The sequence below is a fragment of the Salmo trutta genome, chromosome 26, assembly GCF_901001165.1.
Source record: "Salmo trutta chromosome 26, fSalTru1.1, whole genome shotgun sequence".
Lineage (NCBI taxonomy): Eukaryota > Metazoa > Chordata > Actinopteri > Salmoniformes > Salmonidae > Salmo > Salmo trutta.
This window is the reverse complement of record NC_042982.1, coordinates 21,620,742-21,633,194: the sequence shown is the minus strand read 5'-3', so window position 1 is coordinate 21,633,194 and position 12,453 is coordinate 21,620,742.

Sequence of the window (12,453 nt, the reverse complement as noted above, 5' to 3'; positions counted from 1 at the left end):
ACCTCTCAGTCAGACAGGGAGCTGACCATCACATTTAGGAGCACCTCTCAGTCAGACAGGGAGCTGACCATCACATGTAGGAGCACCTCTCAGTCAGACAGGGAGCTGACCATCACATGTAGGAGCACCTCTCAGTCAGACAGGGAGCTGACCATCACATTTAGGAGCACCTCTCAGTCAGACAGGGAGCTGACCACCACATGTAGGAGCACCTCTCAGTCAGACAGGGAGCTGACCATCACATGTAGGAGCACCTCTCAGTCAGACCATAACACAGGGTCTCAGGGTAGCACTAGCATTTCATATTTTGATCATACATACTGCCTGTAACTTATCTCAGATTAGGAGTGCTGATATAAAATCAGTTCCCCATAATCATATTTATTATGATCTAAAAGACTAAACTGAGCCTAGACCAGCACTCCTCTGTGATTCTTTGTTAATACAACCCTGATGTTTAGGTCTGAAAATAGTGAGAGTCTCTACTGGAGTCCACCTTCCTGTTTTACTTGTTTGCTTTCAACTCAACTTCCTGTCAATATCCTGATATTCTGACATAGGGTATTTCCTGCTGCTGAGGGAGTGAGATGTGCTTAATAGTTTAATGAGCACTTGAGTTAATGACATATGTCACTTGATGTCACTAATTACCCCCTGAACAAAGCCTGGGAGGGTGTTTGAAGCCCCCTTAATGCCATGCCTTTTAATTAATTCAGGATATAAAAGATTGGGGCTGAAGTTCCCGGAGGCACAACTACTACAGTGCAATGTTAATATCATTAGGAATCTGTCCTCTGTCGACCTCCTACGTACACAGCCAGTGTAACGTTACTGCAGGCATTGTTATATGGGGATGGTATATCCACAGCGAGCCAACTAAACCTATGGTCTCCCACACAGATATGTTGTGTGTTTATTTTCCCTACAGTATGTGTGTGTGTGTGTGTGTGTGTGTGTGTGTGTGTGTGTGTGTGTGGGGGGGGGGGGGGGGGGGGGTTCTCTCTAGGACATCCCCTCCCCGCGGCCAAGGTAGCCCTGAAGATTCTGCGTGAGTCGGTCCAGTGAGAGTGAGAGTTCAGGAAGGTCAACAAGTGAGTGTGGAATGTGCGCGTTTCCCACACGGTGATCACCTCCACACACACATAAGCTCTGAGAAAACATGTGTCGGGCCTCTGCCCAGCAGACTGGAATGCCAAAGGGCTGCCCTGGGGTTGCATCCAATGAGCCACAGTTTTTGAGGAGCCACTGGGTTTAATGAAACACAGAGAGAGAGAGGGAGCGAGAGGAGTGAGACAAATGTGAAGAGAGTCTAGAAGGGACTGGTAGATAATGTGTGTTTCTGGAATGAAGAAATGCGTTCCTTTTGCTTGTGCACAACACACACAAACACACACACAGTCCACCCAATGGAGGTTAAGCTACAACTGCAGCCGTAGAGACAGAGAGTACCCGATGTGAGTGGCCCTGTTGTTTTCTCTGTACCTCTCACGGCAGAGCGGCTCTGCCACAACACTGTCAGAGCACATCAGTAGAGGAGGGCCTGATCGCTCCCACACTCCTGCTTTCCCACAGACAGCCTGGTCACACCAGCCCATTGACTCTCTCTGGGGTTGTGTCCCAAATGACATCCTATTGTCTTTATAGTGCATTAGTCTTGACCAGGGCCCTGGTCAAAAATAGTGCACTATAAAGGGAATACACATCCCGGGTCTCAGCGCACTCTAACACAATATCCCCCTAACACTAATCTGAGGGAAGAATGGTAATGTGCTTGGGGTATTATCTAGGGTGGGGTCTGACAGATTGTATAGTAATAACAGCAAATGGTCATTTGGGACAATGTAAGAGTTGTGAATTTTTGAATTTTTTTATTTCACCTTTATTTAACCAGGTAGGCCAGTTCAGAACAAGTTCTCATTTACAACTGCGACCTGTCCAAGGTAAAGCAAAGCAGTGCAACAAAAACAACAACACAGAGTTACACATAAACAAATGTACAGTCAATAACACAATAGAAAAATGTATGTACAGTGTGTGCAAATGTAGAAGAGTAGGGAGGTAAGGCAATAAATAGGCCATAGAGACAATATAATTACAATTTAGCATTAACACTGGAGTGATAGATGTGCAGATGATGATGTGCAAGTAGAGATACTGGGGTGCAAAAGAGCAAGAGGATAAATAACAATATGGGGATGAGGTAGTTGGGTGTGCTATTTACAGATTGGCTATGTACAGGTACAGTGATCGGTAAGCTGCTCAGACAGCTGATGCTTAAAGTTAGAGAGGGAGATATAAGACTCCAGCTTCAGTGATTTTTGCAGTTCTTTCCAGTCATTGGCCGCAGAGAACTGTAAGGAAAGGCGGCCAAAGGAAGTGTTGGCTTTGGGGGTGACCAGTGAAATATACCTACTGGAGCGTGTGCTACGGGTGGGTGCTGCTATGGTGACCAGTGAGCTGAGATAAGGTGGAGCTTTACCAAGCAAAGACTTATAGATGACCTGTAGCCAGTGGGTTTTGCGACAAATATGTAGTGAGGGCCAGCCAACGAGATCATACAGGTCGCAGTGGTGGGTAGTATATGGGGCTTTGGTGACAAAACGGACGGCACTGTGATAGACTGCATCCAGTTTGCTGAGTAGAGTGTTGGAGGCTATTTTGTAAATGACATCGCCGAAGTCAAGGATCGGTAGGATAGTCAGTTTTACGAGGGTATGTTTGGCGGCATGAGTGAAGGAGGCTTAGGGATAAACTGTTGCACTGAGCAGAGATAACTTTGTGCCCTGCCTGAAGTTATGGCTGTAGTGGAATGTGACAATGTATCCCATGCTTGATTAAATGTCCTCATTCTAAAATATGGCTAACCTTGCAAAAAACAACAATGATGACTTGTGCCAACAAGCAGAGAAAAATGTCAGTCATGTCATCACCCAGGTCTTCCCTCTGGCGGAATGCAACCTGTCACGAGAGAGAACATATTCTTAGTTGCCACATGCTGTTCTGAAGTGAGTATATAGAGTGTTGAGGAGTAGAAGTGACCAATGAAAGCTCAGCGTCAGAGCTGGAATGTAACCACAGATTAGAGTTGGCACTCAGCACAGTGCACACAGAGTCTGCCTGCCAAATGGCACCCTATTTCCTATATAGTGCACTATGGCCCTATAGGCTCTGGTCAAAAGTATTGCACTATGAAGGGAATAGGGTGCCATTTGGTACACAGACAGACTCTCACACAAAGTGTGAGACTGACAGGGACAGGCCCCATCTCTCTCCCATCTTTCCATAGGCCACCAGTTAGGGGTCATGACCTGTCAACCCTATCACTTTCTACCACACAGCAGAAATGTGCAACACTAGCAAGGGAGCACAGGCACATCACTCTCCATTACTGCTGAGCGATTAACCAAAATGTCTGTTATTTTTGGTTTTTAAACAACTAATTGACCAAAGTTGGTTCAATTATTTGAATTCCATTCATTTTTTATTTTTTGGAGCTCGATGTGCAGTTTCTGTAAAGATAAATAAGACCAAGCCTGAACTGTGTGATGTAATAGGGAGTTGTAGTTTCCAACAGGCCAATATTCTACATAGTTTAGCGCAGACAACATGGTAATTAACTACAATGACCATAATCCATTGCACACCCGCTTAAACTTGTACGGTCTCTGCGGAGCAGACACAGAGACAGAGAAGGGAGACAGCGCAATCAGAGAGGGATAGAAAGCAGTTGCTTGCATGCCTGAAAATACATGATCCAAATGATTGATAGTTGGTATTCAGCAGTCATAAAAGTATGCCTTATTTACTCTGAAGAACTACTAAAATATTGATTTCGTCAGACAGCATAGGCAGCGGCTCTTTAGAGATGAGATGATGACTTGGAATGAAATAATAAAGTCATCAAATGAAACACATATGTTATCAAAGTAAAGTCATGTGTATAAATGATGCAGTAATAAGTGATGAGCAGTAATAGGCAATCACTACGATCATGAGACTTTTGTTAATTGTTTTAATTCTGTGTTGTTACAGCATTCAACCCACATAATGCATAGTCCATTTAATGTAATTTTCTTTTAATAATAATTAAATAAAAAAAACGTGATTACTTTTAAATAATCAAACCGAAACCGAACCGACCTCAAAATGCATTAATCACTAATCGCTCAGCAGTACTCTCCATGTAGTGTGAGTCAACAGTGGGCTCAGTGTAGGTGTGTAGAGGGCATCCTGGGAAAGTGGAGGAGATTAGGTAGCTGCCAGGGTGGAGGTAGGGTGGTGGGGGGTGAGAGGGGAGCATTCCCCAACTGACTGTTCACTGGAGTACAAAGTGTGCTAATAACAGACTGTTAGCGGTGGTCAATGAGCCCAGCACTAAATTAGAGCACCTCAATCCGAGGGCTGATCAATGCACTGGCAGAGCATTACAGCCGACATGCTGTCGCCGCCGACTCAGATGTCTCAGTCCAGACAGGGAGAGAGGGGGGACCGGGGTGACTTCACAGATTCAGATAACGGGGAACTGCCAATGAGGTGGGATAAACCAGCACTATCAGTGGTTTATGATCAACATTGCTGAAGATTGACAAGTTAATTGCATGGAGATTTTGTATAGAGATTTGAACAGAATGACAGAGAGAGAAGTGTGTATACTGAACTAGTGCTGATGAAATCAAAGCATCTGTGAGAGAGGAAGAGGTGATATGGGGATAAACAGATGAGCGGAAGAGAAAAGAGAGTCATGTTTGCTGCGTGAGGAGGAGTTCGCGAAGCCTGAACAGATTTGGATTCAACATGCCCAGTCTCACTCCATATCTGACAGCATAAAATATCCACACATCCAACTGCAACAAATTATCCCCTTCATTCTCCTTAGGGAGAAAGGGCGGGAAAACACACTCTGACAGATGAACACTGTAAAAGCTATTGGATAGCAGATCATATAACAGCTCTCTCTATATATATTAACTGTAGCGAGTGCTAGTAACAAACTCTCACAGCAAGACTACGAATTCTTTATAACCAGAACAATTTATACATAAACCCAATAAAATCCAATATGACAATGAACAAGGCAGGCCCATAACTGCTTTAGAATGTAATGAATATGAAGGCATTGAGTGTAGGAACAGAATTCCTTTGGGACAGGATCGTAAACAGAGCAGGCAGGGACTGATGGGGGTTGGTTGGTTGGTTGGGGCATTTGGGTTGAGACAGACAGAGATAGGCATGTGGTTGTGATTGCCGTGGCACACAGTGGAGAGAATAATAATTGTGTATAGGGGCTTTAACTGGCTGCAGCCTTGCACATGAGCAGATCAGAAACACATGTTCCAGTGTGATTGTGTCTGACGGCCCATAAAGATGGAACACTGCATGGCTGCAGAGTCCCAAATGGAACCCTATTCCCTATAAAGTGCACTACTTTGGACCAGATTACTGCACGTTTCAATGGCCTGGGCTTTTCACATGGCTTACGCAATACAGAACTAACACATGAGCCGACTCAGTTCAAATGTATTGTATAGTATAGGAAAGAGAGGAGAGGGGCTTCCTAACTTTGACAAAAATAGTGCTGACTTGGGGCAAATATTCCAAACGCAGTTAGAAATGAATTATGTGGGGCCTCTCGAGTGGCGCAGCTGTCTAAGGCACTGCTTCGCAGTGCTAGAGGCATCACTACAGACCTGGGTTCGATCCCAGGCTGTGTCACAACCGGCCGTGACGGGGAGTCCCATAGGGCGGTGCACAATTGGCCGGGTTAAGGGAGGGTTTGGCTGGGGGGGCTTTACTTGACTATTCGCGCTCTAGCGACTTGGTCGTCAGTTGAACAGTGTTTCGTCCGACACACTGGTGCAGCTGGCTTCCGGGTTAAGCGGGCGGGTGTTAAGAAGCGCGGTTTGGCGGGTCATGTTTCGGAGGATGCATGACTCGACCTTCGCTTCTCCCGATCTCGTTGGGGATTTGCAGCGATGAGATGTAATTGGATATCACAAAATTGGGGACAAAGAAGGGGATAAAAACAATAAAAAAATACAAAATAAATGATTTATGTGTAAACTGCACCTATAGCACAAGATTGATCTTAGGCTGTGCACTCAAATATAACTTTGCCTCCTTCACTTTACATTGTTGCTAGTATACCTGTATAGTAACATTGTAATTAGTCTAGTAACAATATTGTATTACAAATTGTGTGAGAGGTAGTGCTCTCCTCCATCCCTGCCAGGCTTGTCCCCACTCCAGTCCAATAGTAGGGAGCAGCCAGGGACAGACAGACACAGAAGCCTGTCACTCACTGCCTCCCAGACTGGAGTACCAGCAAGGCCTTATCTCTAGTAGTCAGGACGCTGATTACAGAGAGACAGGAGAGGCATGCAGATGTATGTACCCTGTTATGCGTTACAGCCTTGTGTGTTCGACCTGCCATGTAGATGTGCGTGACCGTTGGTGAGTTTGCTCATAGGACAGTGACATGTCAAAGCAACTGCTATGTCACTTACTGTAATGGGATTTCCAGCCTATGAGATGACTCTCAGGCTTAGTGTGAAGTTTTTCTTATTCTGTGGACCCTATTGGTAATAAACTGGCATAGTCTTAAGAAACTATTTTCCTGCTGCTTCCTTGATTCTAGAATGTTTCATTATTTTATAATGAACTGAAATAATATAGGGTGACATAAATGTCTGAAACACATTACTCTGGTATGGTCCAGACTCCAGCCACATAATTTGAGCTGGAGCACAGCTCATGCAGGCATGAAAATGTGCAGCACCACATAGGCTGGGTCCCAAATGGTGCCCTATGCACTATATAGTGCACTACTTATGTTTTTCCTTTGCCAGTAAAATGGAATCTGTAAGGTGTGAAGGGTCGCAAGTGGTGTTAATGTGTTGGCAGTGAGTGGGACCACTATTTTAGAGCCACCACAGCTGTGTCTGTCAACCGAGAGAGAGAGAGAGAGAGAGAGAGAGAGAGAGAGAGATATTCAGGGTGTTTAATAGTCACATGTCCAGGGTTGCAGGTGTGATTGCAGGATGCAGTGAAAATCTTAGGTTCCAAGCTCCAACATGCAGGACTAAATGAAATAAAATAATGAAAATGGTAATAAAAACAACAACAATAGAAAAATAGCACTATGCACATCATAACAACTGTATCAGTGATTAATAAATACATGCCCATTGGGGTGGAGGCATGGTAAAGACTGTTGATGGGGTGGGGGTGAATAACCATAGGGAGGAGCATCCTGAGGTTGAGGAGTCACTGTATTTGTATTTGTATTTATTATGGATCCCCATTAGCTGCCAAGGCAGCAGCTATTCTTCCTGTTGGTCCAGCAAAATTTAAGGCAGTTTATAAAATGTTTAAAACATTACAATACATTCACTGATTTCACAACACACTGTGTGCCCTCAGGCCCCTGCTCCACCACTACCACATTTCTACAGTACTAAATCCATGTGTATATGTGTGTATAGTGCATATGTTATCATGTGTGTGGATGCATGTGTCTGTGCCTATTTTTGTGTTGTTTCACAGTCCCCGCTGTTCCATAAGGTGTGTTTTTTATCTGTTTACTAAATCTGATTCTACTGCTTGCATCAGTTACTTGATGTGGAATAGAGTTCCATGTTGTCATGGCTCTATGTAGTACTGTGCGCCTCCCATAGTCTGTTCTGGACTTGGGGACTGTGAAGAGACCTCTTGTGACATGTCTTGTGGGGTATGCATGGGTGTCCAAGCTGTGTGCCAGTTGTTCAAACAGACAATCTCTCCTCCACTTTGAGCCAGGAGAGATTGACATGCATATTATTAATATTAGCTCTGTTCTGAGCACCTGACCACACGACTGAACAGTAGTCAAGGTGCGACAAAACTAAGGCCTGTAGGACCTGCCTTGTTGATAGTATTGTTAAGAAGGCAGAGCAGCGCTTTATTATGGACATACTTCTTTCTCCCCATCTTAGCTAATGTTGTATCAATATGTTTTGACCATGACAGTTTACAATCCAGGGTTACTCCAAGCAGACTTCTGAACATCTATTCAAATCGTTACCCTGACTATTTGCATTGCCCCCCCCCCACCCACCCCCCTCTTTTACGCTGCTGCTACTCTCTGTTATTATCTATGCATGTACATATTTCCTCAATAAACTTGACTAACCGGTGCCCATGCACATTGACTCTGTACAGGTACCCCCTGTATATAGCCTCACTATTGTTATTTTACTGCTGCTCTTTAGTTATTTGTTACTTTTATTTTTTTATTTTTTATTTTTTTTTCCTAAACTGCATTGTTGGTTAAGGGCTTGTAGTAAGTAAGCATTTCACTCTTGTATTCGGCGCATGTGACAAATACAATTTCATTTGATTTGATCATCAATTTCTCTCAGCCAATCATCAGTCGTTTATGTAAGTGCTGTGCTTGTTGAGTGTCCTTCCCTATAAGCGCGCTGATAGTCTGTTGTCAATTTGTTTACTGTGAAATAGCATTGTATCTGGTCAAACACCATTTTTCCAGAAGTTTACTAAGGGTTTGTAACAGGCTGATTGGTCGGCTATTTGAGCCAGTAAAGGGGGCTTTACTATTCTTGTGTAGCGGAATGACTTTAGCTTCCCTCCAGGCCTGAGGGCACACACTTTCTAGTAGGCCTAAATTGAAGATGTGGCAAATAGGAGTGGCAATATCGTCTGCTATTATCCTCAGAAATGTTATATCCAGATTGTCAGACCCCGGTGGCTTGTCATTGTTGATAGACAACAATACATTTTTAACCTCTTCCACACTGACTTTATTGAATTCAAAAGTACAATTCTTGTCTTTCTTAATTTGGACCGATATACTTGGATGTGTAGTGTCAGCGTTTGTTGCAGGCATGTCATCCCTAAGTTTGCTTATCTTGCCAATGAAAAAGTCATTAAAGTAGTTGGTAATATCAGCGGGCTTTGTGATGAATGAGCCATCTGATTCAATGAATGATGGAGCCGAGCTGGCTTTTTTCCAACAAATTTCATTTAAGGTGCCCCAAAGCTTTTTACTATCATTCTTTGTGTCATTTATCTTTGTTTCATAGTATAGTTTATTTTTATTTTTATTTAGTTTAGTTTAGTCAATTTTTTTCTTATTTTGCAGTACATTTGCCAATCAGTTGGGGTGTCAGATTTATTTGCCATACCTTTTGCCTCATCCCTCTCAACCATACAATTTTTAAATTCCTCATCAATCCAAGGGGATTTTTACAGTAATTTTCTTAATGGGTGCGTGCTTATTAGTAACTGGAATAAGCAATTTCATAAATGTGTCAAGTGCAGCTTCTGGTTGCTCCTCGCTACACACCACAGACCAGCAAATATTATTTATATCATCAACATATGCATCACTACAAAACTTATTCTATGACCTCATATACACTATATTAGGCCCAGCCTTTGGAACTTTGGTTTTCCTAGATATGGCTATTATATTGTGATCACTACATCCTATGGATTTGGATACTGCTTTAAAGCAAATTTCTGCAGCATTAGTAAAGATGTGATCAATACATGTTAATGATTTAATTCCTGTGCTGTTTGTAATTACCCTGGTAGGTTGACTGACAACCTGATCCAGCCAGGTTGCAGGCACTGGTTACAGTTTTTTCTTGAGTGGGCAGCTTGATGATAGCCAGTCAATATTTAAATCACCCAGAAAATATACTTCTCTGTTGATGTCACGTACACTACCGTTCAAAAGTTTGGGGTCACCTAGAAATGTCCTTGTTTTTGAAAGAAAATACATTTATTTTGCTCTGCCTTCTTAACAACACTATCAACAAGGCAGGTCCTACAGGCCCTAGTTTTGTCGCACCTTGACTACTGTTCAGTCGTGTGGTCAGGTGCCACAAAAAAGCACTTAGAAAAATTGTAATAGGCTCAGAACAGGGCAGCACGGCTGGCCCTTGGATGTACAAAGAGATAATATTAATAATATGCATGTCAATCTCTCCTGGCTGAAAGTGGAGGAGAGATTGACTTCATTACTACTAATGCACCAAGCTGTCTATTTGAACTACTGGCACACAGCTCGGACACCCATGCATACCCCACAAGACATGCCACAAGAGGTCTCTTCACAGTCCCCAAGTCCAGAACAGACTATGGGAGGCGCACAGTACTACACACTACTACTGACGCAAGCAGTAAAATTAGATTTAAAAACAGATTAAAAAACACCTTATGGAACAGCGGGGATTGTGAAGCAACACAAACATTGGCACAGACACACACGAAAGCATACATACACATGGTGTTACGCTCGTTGTAAGAAGGAGACCAAGGTGCAGCGTGGTAAGCGTACATCTTTCCTTTATTAGATGAACACCAACAAAACACAAAAACCGAACGTAACGATCTGCAGGCTTTACAGCAGCTATACAAAAACAAGATCCCCCAATCACAGGTGGGAAAAAGGGCTGCCTAAGTATGATCCCCAATCAGAGACAACGATAAACAGCTGCCTCTGATTGGGAACCATACTAGGCCAACAAAGAAATAGAAACATAGATATGCCCACCCAAGTCACACCCTGACCTAACAAAATAGAGAATAAAAAAGGCTCTCTAAGGTCAGGGTGTGACACATGGATTTAGTAATGTAGATATGTGGTAGTGGTGGAGTAGGGGCCTGAGGGCACACAGTGTGTTGTGAAATCTGTGAATGTATTGTAATGTTTTAAAATTGTATAAACTGCCTTAGTTTTGCTGGACCCCAGGAAGAGTAGCTGCTGCCAAAGCAGCAGCTAATGGGGATCCATAATAAATACAAATACAAATCACCCGACCTCAACCCAATTGAGATGGTTTGGGATTAGTTGGACTGCAGAGTGAAGGAAAAGTGCTCAGCATATGTGGGAACTCCTTCAAGACTGTTGGAAAAGCATTCCTCATGAAGATGGTTGAGAGAATTCCAAATGTGTGCAAAGCTGTCATCAAGGCAAAGGGTGGCCACGTTGAAGAATCTAAAATATATTTTGATTTGTTTAACACTTTTTTGGTTACTACATGATTCCATATGTGTTATTTCATGGTTTTGATGTCTTCACTATTATTCTATAATGTAGAAAATAGTCAAAATGAAGAAAAACCTTTGAATGAGTAGGTGTGTCCAAACTTTTGACTGGTACTGTACGTCCTCAGTGGCGACTGAGTGTGTAGCCCACCCTGTCATCGGGGGCTCTCTTCGGCAGCTCAGGGTCATTGTGCTCGAATCGTGAGAAAAAGTTGTTTAGCTAGTCCGGTAAGGTGGCGTTGGTGACTGCGATGTGGCAGGCTTTCTTTTTGTAAACTGTGATGGTTAGGAGCCCCAGCCACATACACATAAAGGCATGTTAGAACACAGCCTGAGGAGTATATCAGTACAGTTAATGGACAGTTCACACCATGAACTCACACACATGCATACGCACACACAGCTGTGGGGTTGTGAAACTGCATTGTCTACTGTGGCATTGTCTACTGTGTCTATAGACAGGTAATAATTTTACCATAGTTTCTTTTGGTAGTGTGTCATTAACAATTGCAATGGTTGAAAAGACAGTTGTTGTGCACTCTAATCCAGCAGATGGCTTTGTGAAACTGATTGTGTATTTTCAACATCAGATTACCAAACACAACATGGTGAATAAATACTTCCATCAACTGAAATCCTACTGCTGTGGTAATACTGTTAATGTGTGACATCATGCATGTGTGCTAATGCTGTTATAAGACTGAGGAAAACAGAGATCTGCAATGTCGGCAGTGTTGGAAATGTGTGTAATTTATTGCGAGATATTCTTGCATGAAGGAGGTACAGTACTCATAGATGGCTACCACCTGGCTACTCAACCCTGCACCTTAGAGGCTGCTGCCCTATACACATAGACATGGAATCACAGGTCACTTTAATAATGCAACACTAGTCACTTTAATCATCTTTACATACTTCTTTACTCATCTCATATGTATATATGGTAGGAACACAAGCATTTTGCTACACCTGCAATAACATCTGCTAAATAATGTATGTGTTTGTGACCAATAAAATGTGATTTTATTTGATTAGTGAAACTATTGGCCAATCCGCCAGCCAGCCAGCAAGCCAGCCAATCAGCTCAGTCAGCTCAGCCAGTCAACCAGCCAGCTCAGCCAGTCAGTCAGCCAGCCAACCAGCCAGCCAGCCAGCTCAGTCACTGGTGTATTAGTCCCATCAGCAGGTATGGACTGACTTGTTAATTGAGGTAATTGTAACAGGGTTATCTCTCTGAAGCAGAGAGCTCATTAAGACCCCCACTTGCTGCCTGACAGACAGAAAGCACAGCATAGCACAAATAGCGACAGGCACCATACCACTTCCACCCATCGTCCCTCTCCCTTCTTCCCTCCCAGACCCACCCAAACCATATTTAATTAACTCCCAAATCAATTATGAACA